Source organism: Pseudochaenichthys georgianus, chromosome 12 (assembly GCF_902827115.2).
Source record: "Pseudochaenichthys georgianus chromosome 12, fPseGeo1.2, whole genome shotgun sequence".
Classification (NCBI taxonomy): Eukaryota; Metazoa; Chordata; class Actinopteri; order Perciformes; family Channichthyidae; genus Pseudochaenichthys; species Pseudochaenichthys georgianus.
Window position 1 is genome coordinate 15,340,461 of NC_047514.1, and position 14,832 is coordinate 15,355,292.

Sequence of the window (14,832 nt, forward strand, 5' to 3'; positions counted from 1 at the left end):
GGATTTTTCATTATCTTTGTGCAAAATATAATGGATTTGTACTTTATACATTATTATAAAAGTATTTTGATTTCTGATCCTGACTTGAGGACTCAATTGTGTGTGTTATCCTTTCAATCACCTAAAGAGTCTTTACAAATGTAATTACAACTCCACAGCAAGATAGTATATGTCCATAGAGATAGGAATGCCAGGACGTGGCAAATCAAAACGTGTCTGAAAAAATGCAAATTGTCTGTAGCATGGATAGTGATGTTGCATGCAAATTCAACAGCATTCTGTTTCCCTTCTTCAGTATTGCCATCATGAAAAAAGAAACTAAGCCACCGGTTTCCATATGTTTCATACAGCTGTGGTGTCCGTCAGACTTTGTGTCTCACAATGTAAATCATGCGGTAAAGGTTCAGAACTTTTATTGTGAATATTTGCTGTTAAAGAGTGGCTGCAGCAAAGGTGTGCCAAGGCATAAGATATTTGTTAAAGATTTCAAAAGTGAATTTACAAGGAAATATTTGTTACTTGAAAGCATTGGCCTAAAAATGATTGGTGAATGTAATATTTCAAATTTGTATTGTGTTCTTCTGTTAGAAAAAAAAAAAATATATATATGGTACAACTAGTTCCTGAACAGTGTCCTTCACATGCTCATATACAAGAGAGGGTGTATCACAGTCACAAGATGGAGTAATACCGGTTCAAAGCAGTATACAATGTTTAGATTAGCTAAGGCCCACGAGGCTGAATCATCATGTTAATCGTTGTCACATCATATGCCGAAAACAGTGTGTCCTGACACTCTTCTGGGTAATCATACATCCTGTCATGTACACAGCTACGTAGGGCCTTTGTTATCATGCTACTCGATATTGGAAGAGTACATTCAGTATTGTCCCAACATGTTCCTAGCTCACATTCCAATTTTAATTTAAGTTTTTTATGCTCATTAGGGAAATGTTTTCCTTGAATGGGGTGTGAAAAACAGTCTCCTTCTCCTTGACTGCCAACAGTGGAAATACAAACTTAATTTCGCAACATCAAGCTCAGTCGGTGAAAAATGCACATATGTTTAAAGTAATGGGCATTTACCGAATATGGCACCAACGCCTGGCAGACATGACGCTGTTTTTGCTAAATTACAGCTGCATTCTGCCAAGGCAACCACAGCACTGTTCTCAAGTTCACACTGCATGGAAGAGAGCATTTAATCTGTGACACCCTCACAGTAGCCAGGTCCCTTAGCCTACGCCTCAAGCTCTCCATACCACCCCAGTGGATGCTGCCATGGAGAGCAGCCATGAGCTCCTTCCAATGATGAATCTTCTGTCCAAAGGGCTTATTTATTAGTGTCAAGGGGTTCCCCAGTGTTCTCCATACCCTTTTTGACAATAGAGGTCTTCTCAAAGTCAACCTTCTGCATACAAACTCATAACACACACACATTATTTATCTGCTAAAACTTGCGATTTAAAGGTCCCATGTCATGGCCATTTCAACTGATCATAATTCCATTGTTGAGGTCTACTAGAATAGATTTATATTGTGCAATTTTCCAAACTCACATTGGTTTCTCATACAGCATCTCTGTATAGTATGTGTATTCACTCTCTGTCCTAAACGGCTTATTCGAGCTCTTGCCCCCCCCCCCCCCCCCCTCCCTGTGAGCCCACTGTGCTCTGATTGGTCAGCTCGCCCACTCTGTTCTGATGAGTCCACCACCGTTACAGCGGAACATCAGTGATTATGTGTTACCATGGCGTTTGTTAGCAACCAGAAAATGACACCAGTAATGACAAACAGATGAGAATGCTGCGTGGGGTCTGGGTGCCGTGTTGGCGGGATGTTGCGCAGCTCGCTGCTGCGACGAGCGGACAGTGTCAGCTGGGTTCATTTTATGCTTGCTGCGTGGGGTCTGCGAGACAGCAAGACATCGCGAATGGACTCGGGAAGGGGGGTGAGGCTGAGGGGGCTGCAGCACCCCCCCCCCCCCCCCAGCGCGTCACAGTTTCGTCGCTGAGAGTGTGTGTGTGAGGAACTCCACGGATTGGTCCATTTGGGTATGGGCACGTCACTATACCCAGGAAGAAAACAATGGAACAAGAGAAATCTCCAACGAGGCGTTCTTGGGCAGCATAGTCAGGTATTTTCTGTGTTAGAGTTTTACTCGCTACAGGGTGTACTTTGAGGGTTTGTGACTCTGCAGACCGTTTACATGCAGAACAACCTTCATAACACACAAGGGGACGGGTAAAAACGGAAAAGCATGACGTGGGACCTTTAAAGAAAAACAAGAATTGATACTTTCTTCTATTTATTTACTTTTTTAACCAATACTATGGTGTCAGTAACACTGTCTCGTTAGTTACTACCACCTATTTAAACAACCTGCATTTATTTTATGTGGCACCTGCAATATGAGCATACACCATTAATCAAATGCATGCTATAGTGCAACACATAGATGTATTGCATCATCCCAACAAACCATTAGAGATAGGATGGAACACATTGTAAATAATGTATTAAAAGTGACAATGGTGACTGCAATCAGGGTACTTCAGCTACTGAAGAAAGCTGCAATGCTTTCCATGTTCTTTTTTTTTATTTCTGCCTATGCCCCAGCTCTAACCTCCTTGTAGTGTTCAGTGTATACAATCCGTGACTTGCACATGCGCTCAATAGCATTGCACCAGCAGAGAGGATATTTCTCCCTGTAATTCCCCTCCAGCCGTCAGGGTCACTAATGTGTCCATTATGTTTTCTAGTACCACTATACATTCATAAGAGGAATCCTGGTGGCTCATGGCTGTTCAGGAAGGCAGGGTGTTTCAACCTACTATTAGATGCTTGCATAAAAACAACAGTTAGTGTTCTCCCCTTTATGCATCACACGGTCACATTGGGGTGACCCTCTCATCCAATGGGACTCTCTAAATGTGGTCGCTGCAGTGGGCTTTGGTGTTCCTATTCCGGGCGTAGTTACGGGCTTTTTTGAAAGACAATTTGTCCTCTCTCCTAAAACTGTTTTACCTTGTGTGTCCCCTAAATAGGCTTAGGGTACATTTAAAAATTGCCTCTATAGCTAGAACAAAGATTCAAATGTCAAGAGACACATGATTTAACTTTGTCCATGTTTCTTCTTTGTGTCCTGTTTAGCTTGAGTTAGTTAATTAACAACGTTATTCATTGAAGCCGTTAACATTATGTGAACCCACTTTATGCAGTCCCTACTACTGAAACTCACATGCTCTTTCACCACCCATCCATTAAATCCATCAAAAGACCTGCCTCACCGCCTTGCTAATAACCTGGCTTAACCAGAGCCATTTATGCACATTGATGATGGATGATACTGCTGATGTAATAAGATAACGATAATGGTTTTTCATCATTTTCTCTTTATATCTCCACATCTGCTGAATAGTTGAGACATCATCATCTTGAGTAACAAGTGTTCATCCTTTGGATTCATCCTCATCTCACTGTAAACATCATATAACATCTCTTGCAAATGATTAAAAAAACAAAAGGAATGGATGCTCTTTACTCTGTAAATGTATAATTTCAGTTTACATTTTTAAGTATCAAAGAAGATGACTCTTAATCAATGATCCCTATAAAGCAGTTTTAGACTATCACATATGAATAACATTCATATATGGAGGAATTTTGCCTTCACTCCGAGCATGGATATGAGATCATTAGTACACTTGGGGCATGTATGAAAAGTGTAATTTCCTTTAATTAGTCCATAAGGAGGACATGAGCCTTGTTACGGACCACTATTCACTATAATCTACTACAGCGAGAGACACCATGTCTGTATGCAGTAGGTCAAGGTGTTCTTTATGTGTTCTGCCCTAGCTCCGGCTCCACTTGTATCCATAGGGGAGATAATGGGACAAGCAGTTCTTGGTGGAAGCCTCCTGGCATATTACCCACAAGTTCTCACACATAGCTCTTCTGTTCCCAGATTTTAGCAGGACACTAAACACATGGTCAGGTGCTGTGGTGCTGCTTCAAGCGCTGTGCTACTGTCATGATTGCTTGGGTCCAGGTTTTGGTATGAGAAGGGTTGTTTCCTGATTTTGTCTTATGGATGTTGTTACATTCATTTTTACAATATGATTTAATTTGGAATCCTACATATATGGCCACACTATATGTCGTTATATTGTTTTGTATTGGATACGCTTTGTGTAGAATATTTTGTGCGATATTGCACACGTGCTATACATTGAACTGTATGTGGCTGTGAATGCATGTATGGGAAACGGAGTCCACACAGAATGACCTTAGCTGGTTGGTGGATTTTAACCCACGCTCATCATGGGTTACATTATATTACCATTAAATTAATAAGTTTAACACATGCTATTGCTTTAATACCACAGTTCATATCGGTTAAATCCATCATGCAAATGTATAAAAAAGCAAAATAATAGCTGTATTGTATGTACAGTAGGAGTTTGAGTTGAATGCATGAACATGTAACTAGCCATATCTATTCCTGATGAAACTTATGCATGACTTTTCCCATGTTCGTTAAACGTGTTCAAAAGTAACTTAAGTATATATTGTACTCTATAACTGTTATGAGTAGTTTGATACTGTTTAATAAGCTGTGTGTCTGTGTATGACATACACAATTTTGTTCTTTTTACACAAAAACACAAATTATCGTAATGAGTAATTGTTTGCTGGAAAAGTGTCATGACCAAAGCAAATTAGTTATTTTGAGACTTCCAGTTGCTGTGCAAGGGAAATAGGGCGGGTGCTATTAATAGAGACAAAACTCATGTTGAAGTGTCTGTATCCCCCATGTTTTGTTTGTTCTCTTTTCTTCTGTCCATTCATTCACCTTCTCCCTGTCTGTTCTGTTGCCTGGGAAACTGTTACCGATGGAGACCAGGAGTTGCGGGAACAAAAGAAAGTGTGGTCCTGTGTGTGTGTGTGTGTGTGTGTGTGTGTGTGTGTGTGTGTGTGTGTGTGTGTGTGTGTGTGTGTGTGTGTGTGTGTGTGTGTGTGTGTGTGTGTGTGTGTGTGTGTGTGTGTGTGTGTGTGTGTGTGTGTGTGTGTGTGTGTGTGTGTGTGTGTGTGTGTGTGTGTGTGTGTGTGTGTGTGTGTGTGTGAGGGTGCGTGCGAGCGTGCGTGTGTGCGAGCGAGCATGTGTAGATGGATGGCTAAATAACTGAAATGCACACGTGAGTTATTGGTAATATGCACATTATTAGTGTAGATAGGTTGAATAGACTTACATTAAAATTGTACATGTCTAATAACAAACATTTTAAAGTAGTTCATTGTTCAGGAGACATAAAAAACAATTATTGTAAATTCTATATCTAAACATGATTATAAACATAAAACTACAAAAACTCCAAACCTATTTCCTGTAGTTGATGGGCAATGTGATTCGACATGAAACATACACATATAATAAGCTTGGTTTTACTTTGGTTTAATGTCTTTACTTGTAATGCAATTTAATCTACATATTTTCTATATTGTGAAGATCCAAAACATTTACGGTTCGAATTGTACCCTATTATTAGTTTTACTTGAAAACATATTAACATGTATGTTCACAGCTTGACTCTTAGTTGTATAGCGGGAAGCACCATACTGTAGTTATTTCTGCTCTTCCTGTCACGATAGGTGGCCCCTGGCTCTCTCGTGCTATACCAAGTTGAAACTATGCAAGGTAAACATTATGTTAATTATGTATGTTCAGTTGAGACACTTCTTTCGATGTTGATGCATCACTTCACATATATTTACTGCTGGGAATTGGACCATCCTCACTGCATATCTCATTAACCTCTATGAACTCTAAATATAGCCCCACCAAGCTCTGCCATACTAACTTCCGTTAGCTAGCAGACCGGTGGCTTCTTTCCTCCTTTCCTCATTTCCTCATCCTGGTCTCACTATTGATTTATCCTGTTATCTTTTACTGTTTTTTAATTGGTTCTTGAATCACAATGACAAGTATTGGGGAAATTTCACATTAATGTACATTTAAACTGCTTGTTTTTCCCTCCCCTTAGCGCTAACAATAGCAGATGTGTTTTGCTAGCAGCCATTAATGACTCAAGCACCAATTGGGAACATCTGTGCTATTTCAATTGGGCTCAGAAGAGTTTTTCAGACCTGGGCTATCTATTAGCATTTCCTTTCAAATCAGTTTCAATTTATGACAATTCATCACTGCAGGACTGTGATTTCCATTTCCATTTGTTTTGTCCTCCTCACAATCCTGATTGGAAGACAAACAGACATGTTCCCCACATACATCTATGCTTTTACCCAGAGTCTAGGTGAAAGCACAGCTAGTGTCAATATGAAGACTGTAGTGTATACACAATTACATATGTGGTTTGGAGCTGCCAGTGATGTGTGGAGACATTACTATGATACGAGGAACATGGGAATGACCATGAATGGGGGTGTGAGGGTGGAAGCAGAAGGGGGATGGGCTTTTTCTTCTTGCATTTGGCCCAAATGAACAGAGACTACCTTCCCCTTCAGCTGCTGGCTCACGCTTACAGGTCTACTCTCACAAGCTGTTGTGGTAACACTTGGCCGACAGATGCAGATACAAATAATGGCCTCTCTTCAATCTAAACGACAGGGAATATAACAAGGGCTGAAGCCCCAGCTGTCTCTGATGAAGGTTCACAAGCACAAACACATAAAAACACCTATAATCACAGTGCATCCGCAGGCTTGCAAGGCGAGGATATTTCTTTCTCTAGCAAAGACAGACATTTCACAGTTTTAGTCTTATTTCTTTCAATATTCTGGTAGATGCAAAATTGCCTCTGACGACACGGCAACAAGAACAATCTGACTAATTATTTTAAGCCTTTAAACACCTTTTTAAATATGGCCTTCCAAGTGAAATAGGAAATAAAAAAATTACTGTCCTTCCACTGTTATTTTCTCACATACTGCTCTTGCACCATTGTCCACACACTCTGATGACTGTATCTTAACAAAAGCAAAAATCAATTCCCTGCCCCTTTAACTTCTCAGCCCTTCCTTTTTCTCAATCAAAGTCACCCCAAGGGCCTCATTGTCCAGGCTCTCTTATTGCCTTGTTATCAACAGCTGTAGCAAGCCTGTATTGGCCCCTTGTGAAACCACAGTAAATATTGGCATTACCTTTCTAATCACATGTCTTTCTCTGAAATGTCACCATGGCGGGCAAGTGTGCTTACAGTTGGCTTACACTGCCTCAGTGTGAAGATATCATTTTGTTTTATATTAAAGCACATGCAAGAGCCATACTGTTGTGTGTGGGGGGGGGGGGGGGATGTAAGGCTGTGGGGGCATTGTTGTCTGTTCCTTTCCAGCAGTACTAATTTGTAACAGTAATGAGCAAGCAGTGGTGCATGGTCATCAGGCAATTATATTTGGTTACCATGCAAACAGTGAGCATCATGGGATATCATTATACTGAGAAATATACCCAAGCTTTATTACAATGGCGCGTAAAAAAAAAATACGAGCCATTTTCTATATGCGGACCCTTTTTTCAACATTTGTATCTTCACTGATGCTCTCATGGGTAGCAGACTGATGCATTAACTCAATTCTATTTAATTTATTTTGTACTATTCAGCCTCTTTTTATAATAATAACGTTTTGTGTAATTACTTCAAATGAAATTCAAAGAAGGAGACTTTATGGTCTCCTCTGTAATTATTTTGTTTGTGATGTGCAAACAAAATACTCAAAGGGCATCCTTTTTTAAATAAATGTAGAAATGGAAAAAGCGTAACACACCTTATTAAAGGTATGCATCAGAACTGAAACCAAGATAACTGTTTTTATTCATACATGTAGAGTAGGTCAAACCTAATTTATGCTTGATTACACTTTGAAAAGCCCATTGGGTGGCATAATGGAGAATGTTTAACTGAATACCCCCTGCTGATTGGAGTAACTACTGATGTTTTGTATCAGCTGTGCTGCCCATAACTATAAAGTAGACATTATTCAGAAAAAAGCTTTCCTCCAATATTAAACAAAACTACTTTAATTTCTGACAAGCTGTCATACCTCACTTTTGTTTCCTGTTATTTTAGATGTGTAAGAGTCACATTTTAATTAAGTGTATACACAATAAGTAGAGAACATCTTACATCCAAACAGTGTCAGGGGCGTAAAGTGGGGTGGCCCCTTTGTGTTCCTTGCTCTGAACATGCCCATCCTCTACAATTACCTTCATTTTTGCCTTAACTTTACATCTTAAAATTTGTGTTGATTGCTTTCATACTAATTGCAATATGATCACGTCAAATTATCTGTCAACAGACAAACATGGCCAGAGTAATTACATTACATTACATGTCACTTGTTAGACGCTTTTATCCAAAGCGACTTACATACTCAATACTGTGGACAATCCCCACAGGAGCAATTTGGGGTGAAGTGTCTCAGGGACACAACGACGTGCTGACTGCAGTGGGGTTTGAACCTGTGACCCCCTGATCCGAACACCAACACACAACCCACACGCCACACAAGTATTGCTTGCTCATCCTCCTAATGGTATTTCTATATGTTCCTATTTAAAAAAAATGACATTTAAAAAGAATGCCTTCTCTGCAAGTGGTGCATATGTCTAAAGAATGCTCCTTTGCAAAACTGAGATGTCATTTATATATTTTATCTATAGCACAGATGCCTACTTCATCCCTCTAAACAGGCCCCGAGTCAGAAACATAGTTATATTTAGTCTGGCTGAGATAGGGGAATCTTTTGTGTAATGCGTGTGCTAAAGCTAGAAAAGTCCTGGGAGAGAGGTATTGGGTGGGCGGTAGCAGCACACTAGCAAATCAGCCCTAATTATTAGTTATCATTCACAAGGCCAGGGCTCAAGAGAATATTATCTACCCTCAAATCTTTTCCTTGGGCAGACCAGAGCATCATTGCATGTCAAGGGGAGTATAGAGGCAGAGAAATTAAGGGATAGGACTCAAGGCGACGGAAAAGGAGATGGGCTGCGATGATGGAACGTGTATTAATTCCCATAGTGGAAGGGACAAAATAGAAAGGTCGACCTGGTGCTTTTCCAGTTCAGCTGTGGGAGGTTTTCATTCAGTTTTCAATCACAGTGTAATCTGATTTTATGGTTAGGTAATCCAGGTAATGACAGGTATAGTTTCTCCAAAGTGAATTAGACAAGGGAACACATTAACCACAGAGCCATGTCCTGTCATTCACGCTGTGACTTGTAGTTGGACAGAGAGAAAGGAGAGCAGATGCTAGTGCACATGCCACTTTAACTTCCTGCTGGGAGAGAGGGATGCAAGAAATACAACACCATGAGGGGTATTGGTAAGAGGTAATTGTTCTTTCCTTGACACACAGTGGCATTAACACAGAAACAGGCCTTTCTGGTTTGTGTTTGTATGTGCTGTATGTACACTTGTGCTTGAGTGCATATTGCTGTGTAGCCTGCATGGGTATCCACTCCGTCATCTGTCGCTCGTTTTTGCTACAGTACACAGTGTTTCCAACAGATCTGAAATATTCTTGGGGGGGGGGGGTGGTGGTAACGGGGTGGGGTGGGGGGGGTCGAGGTGACGTGCCTTTGTGACGTGCAACAACATTAACATTAACCTTTATGTTGGTCGCTTGTTAGCAGACACCTCACGCGATGGCAGAGCGAACAGGTACAGGCAGGGCCCATAGCCCTATAGTTTAAATCTACTACCCACAAATAAACATATGGATATGGGTTACTATTTTAAAAAAAAATGGTAAATGTATTTAGGAACATTTAAGTGGGGGTCGACCTCACATCCTCTAGTCTAGGGGGTCCGTGGGCATGCTCCCCCGGTAAGAATGTATTTACATTTTGGAGTTAAATGCATCAATCTGGTGCATTTTGAGAGGAAAATAAAGAGACTAGATCTATGGAAACACCTATATTAAACAGAAACATACATTATTATTATACATACATTGCAATAATCATAAAATCATGGCCATAACCAATAACATACCATATCCAATATGAAAAACACTGAAACTTGTTTATTTATTTATTTTTGGTTAATTTATAGTTGTGAGTGTGTCTGTGCTCCTGAATCAGCCTCTCCCTCCTCTCCTCCCTGCTCCTCTTTGAGGCAGCAGCAAAAACTAGTTTTAGCTCTCAACAAGTTTTAAAAGTTTATCTTACCTTTGTTCACCTAGTTAACTTTTTTTTATTTTGTATTCATGCATATTTTACTAATCATTACCCCCTTAAATGGAAATATGTGTTTACATAAATGGTGACCAAACCGTTTGAGACCCACTGAGAACTTAGACTAAGTTAACTATCTAAACACTCAGAGAGTCATTTACCTCACATGAGCTGAGGTTATCCTGAGCTTGAATGACACACAGACCAATCAAGGGCTTTGATTTATGATCTGTATGACAGTGGCCATGTCGGCAGGCCACATCATGTAGACAGCCAGTCACCCTGTGTGAGGCACGCCACTTAACAGGCCAGGCCATCGGGAAAGTCAATAATTGGGTACAGAAGGCGTAGAGCGAGGGATCATTGTCCACAAGTAAATCGATCGCAGATGGCGCCGGAAAAAGAAAAAAAAAAAAAACGAAATGGGTCGCGAAATATACTTGGGCGGCCGTTAATATACCTGGACGGCCCGCACAAGTATAGTCTGTGTGGGAAACCCTGGTACATGCAAGTCATATGTTATTGTAGTTTCTGTTTGACTATCTGAATTCAGCATGTGGCTTTTTCACAGGAGCATTTGCTCTAAACAATAAAGATTGCCATGGTCCATTCTTCCCTTGGAGCAGGAAGTGGATGGTAACCATGGTTCAGTGAGCTCCAGCCTCCACTGTGCACAGATGGTGGCTAAACCACAGAGCATGTGTTGGATGTGTTTGCTCCGAGTCGTGTTGTTTTGATGCACAGAGACACTTAGGATCACAAGAGACCCGGTTGTGCTAAAGTATTCATACTATACAATAAAATAATTATGTTTTTCTATCCACTGTAGTGGTTTAACCGATGATCAGAAATGTATCAACAATATACTGTAACTGATTTTGTTCCATAAATACCAATGTCAGTGTTTCTATTTTAGTAACCCATTTCAATCATGTATGACACCATTTTTCTTTCTTTCTTTTTTTCAGGCCTCACAACATTTTTTTTTTTTTTTTAAATCTTCAAACTGTTTTATTTGCCTGAAACAACAAAGGACAGCAACAGAATAATGTGACAGCTAGACCACCTTGCTTAACATTAATTAATTTAAAAGTACGTATCATATTGTTTTCATCATTCTTAAAAAGGTAAAGTTTAATAACGAGCAGGACATTGCACGGGAAATAGATTATGCAAATAAGTCAAGTTATATGTATAAGTACAACCTTCAGGCTTGTATTAATGAGTTTTAAACAGTGACAGCTGAAATGTTGACATTTATGTATGGCTTATTCCAAAGCACCTTTCATGTTCTTACATTACACACAACAGTCTGATTGTCATTAGTCATGGAATATCTTTAATTCACATTCACTTCTATCAAACTCAGCGATATAGTCTTAATGAGATATTGGTGGGATTAGGTTTTCATTATCCCTGAACATGAACAGCTACACTGAAACGTTTCTACTGGGCCTGTGGTGATGTTAAGGTTACTGTATAGACACAATGGCAGCACACTGCTCCGAACACTAGGATGGGTCAAATGCAGAGAAACAATTTCCCCACGAGGGATTAATAAAAGTCCATCTTAGTCTTACTAACACAGCCACACAACAAATAATAATTCTGGAGGCCATGTTAACTACATTGTTGTCTAAGCCAGCCATCTGGACACATTATGTTCATGGCTTTCACATTATCTTTTAGTCTAATGTGTTTTTTCTTGGGAGTAAACACAATTACTAGAATGTATTATGCTCACATTTGCTAATGTGCAGCATTGATTTGTTTTCTTATCCAGGGATTTTGTTTTTTTTGCAGAGCTTTATGAAATAAGGTAACCACTAGAATAAGTCCAGTGCTGTAAACATGCCCCAGTGGCAGCATGATTTAATATTTATAAGAATATTTTTTCCCTTAATGTTAGACTTTCATAGATTTTTCCTCTGCCTTCCAGATTCATTCAGAGGTCATGCACTCAGCCAATATCTTTATGAATATCACTGGTTATTATATGCTCCAACACAAAGTACAAACATGCTTCTGTCCTGCTCCTTCCTTTAAGATGACTGTCACGGCTAAACCAAGGTAATAGCTTAATCCGAGGAATTTGCTGGTATTATGTCAGTTAAAATAAGGTGAGATAATGTGCTGAATAATTCATTGCAGGCGTTCGTCGCCAAACTCTACATCCAATCTGTAAAAGACTGAGGATAAAAAGCAAGTGAAAAGGGATGAAAGCATTGCAAGTGAGCCTGGCAGGGAATGATGAAAGGAAAGGGGCAACATGATCCACAGAGGAGAGGAACATGGGAAGAAAATGAGAGGTAAAAGGCAGGCACAACAGGAAAAACATTAACCGGAGAATGGACACAGAGAAAGAACAAAAGGCAAAATAAAATAATAATGTGATTCAGATGGGAAATTAGTGATATTGAGGAAAAAAAACGAATGCAAAGTAAGGAAAATAATTACTGGCAGAAGTAAACCTACACTATAGAACAGTGGTATCATGGTGTTTCCAGCCACCCTCCTTCCTGTGAAGTCACTTAGGACTAAAGCAGCAGGGATTTGTGAGGCCTGAGGATGAACAGAAAACCCATTTTCCCTCATGGCTACATCTGCCACTGTGTATTTATATGGCAATTGTACTGAGAAGAGTGGAAGAAAGATGTGATCAATGATCATGAAGGGTAATGGAGACGGAGGGACGCACAGTAATCGAGAAGGAGAGAGAACACAAAGCGAGAACAATGGGAAGCGTGAAGGAAAACATTGTGACATGATACAGGAAACGGAATTTGAGAGTATTTTGAGCAAGCTGATGTGACAGTCAAATCAACAAAAATATGAAACGGCAAAAGCTGACATGAGATATATATAGCTTTTTTAGTAGGACTGTTTGTACTTTGTAAAACCTTTAGACTGTCTATACTGTAACTACTTGTACACCAAATCTGCAGTATTCAAATTCAAACGGAGGATAATTAAGGTTTGACATGTCAAGTGTGTCCTGGCAGTGCATGGTGTCATTGTAAAAGGAATAATTACTTTACATTTCCATGACAAATGGACAATTTCCTCTTTAGTATCCAATGACAACTGCCGCGTTACAGCAGTGTTCAGATGATCAAAGACATTGCCTAGCTACTGAACATATGTATGGCTGATAAAATGGCTTCTTGGAACAGAGATTTACACACTTTATTGTTTTTCATTGCAGTCTCTCTCAGTGGTACTGCAGAGTCATACAATGTCACTCCATTATCACTTTGTTGCTAAAATGAAACATTAGCCTTCATATGTTTTAGCCATTCTTCAGGGGAATTTATGTAAAAGTGCAGACAAAGAGGAGTTTGCGGGACTGCATTTCTGCAAATCTGCCATCCTGTTGGAGATTAATGAACAAGTTTGTCCGTGGCACCGGTGCTCTCTGCGCCCCTCCCCTCTCAGCATTGTTTGATTTATGGACACCCAGCAGTGCATGAGTTATCATTTCAAAGGGGTTTGTTTTTCTTCATGAAGATGGAATTTTAAATGTTGTGATGAATGACCCCTTTAAGATTTTATTCATTATTCTGTCTTGAGTTTATTTTTGTACGTGTGTGTTGTTTGTGTATGTACTGTTCTCTATGTTCACGCTCCTGTGGCTAACATGTATGCATATGGGCTTCCGTGTGTACTTTTGTGAATATCACCACATCTTTAAATATGTCACACAAAAGCGCTGACCTTGCATTTTCTTTTTGACAATGCAAATATATATCGCCTTCAGGTCGTCGTGTCCTGCTGAATCAAACATTTCGTCTCACCTATTGGCTTGTCATTGTAGACAAATCAAAGAATAAGTCATGGCCTCCCTGTCTTTCCAGCATGCTGTCTGTGCATATGGATTTACCTTATCATCCAGTCGCAGCATGTATGGCAGGGTGTTTGATCTTTCTGTGATGGTGAGATATCCAATGAACCGTGGATAAATGTGATGCTCTGGTGCATTCACATGACAACAACAAAGAAGGAGAAAGGACCATAGGAGAAAAAGAAAGGTGCATCCCTTGTGCATTGGTGTGTGTGACACTCTGAAGATAGGAGTCCAGTTGCAGCAGTTTTCTACAAAGAAAATGATTTCTGATTCATTTCTGTGCATGAGAGCAACTATATAGACGGAGAGTGGACACAATAACAGAAACCCACAATGTGATACAATCACTGCTCGTACAGCCTTTCCATACAATCATTTGCTGTCATAAGCTGTTGTGATTTTCTTGGTTATGATTGTGTTTATGATGTTTGCCTGCATGTATATACGTTTATAATGGTAAGTTATCTCCTGTACATCACTAATTTTGTATTTGAATAAATATGAAGCAGTGTATCTGGTAATACATCTGTATGAGCTGTACAGTCAATCAAATCATCCAAATTAGAGTAAGACACATTATAACAACAATAGTAACACGATGCATTCGTAAAGGTTGTACATGCTGTATGATGTAAATGTGTGGATACAAGGGGTGTTTGTGGCACAGTTGTTTCACTTTGTTTGATGTTAAGCACACAGTTTGAAAACCTCTCCTTCATAAAGAAGAATCTACTAGATTGGCCTTATGTTTGTGCCTACTCCAGTTTCAAGTGATACATACTTTTCTACT

The 14,832-nt window shown here is 39.7% G+C and overlaps 1 protein-coding gene across 1 annotated transcript in view; it reads left to right on the forward strand.

Moving 5' to 3' along the window:
* The window catches only part of LOC117455880 (astrotactin-2-like), a 337,211-nt gene that overhangs the window by 63,172 nt on the left and 259,207 nt on the right, over positions 1-14,832 (forward strand). The window lies entirely within an intron of this gene.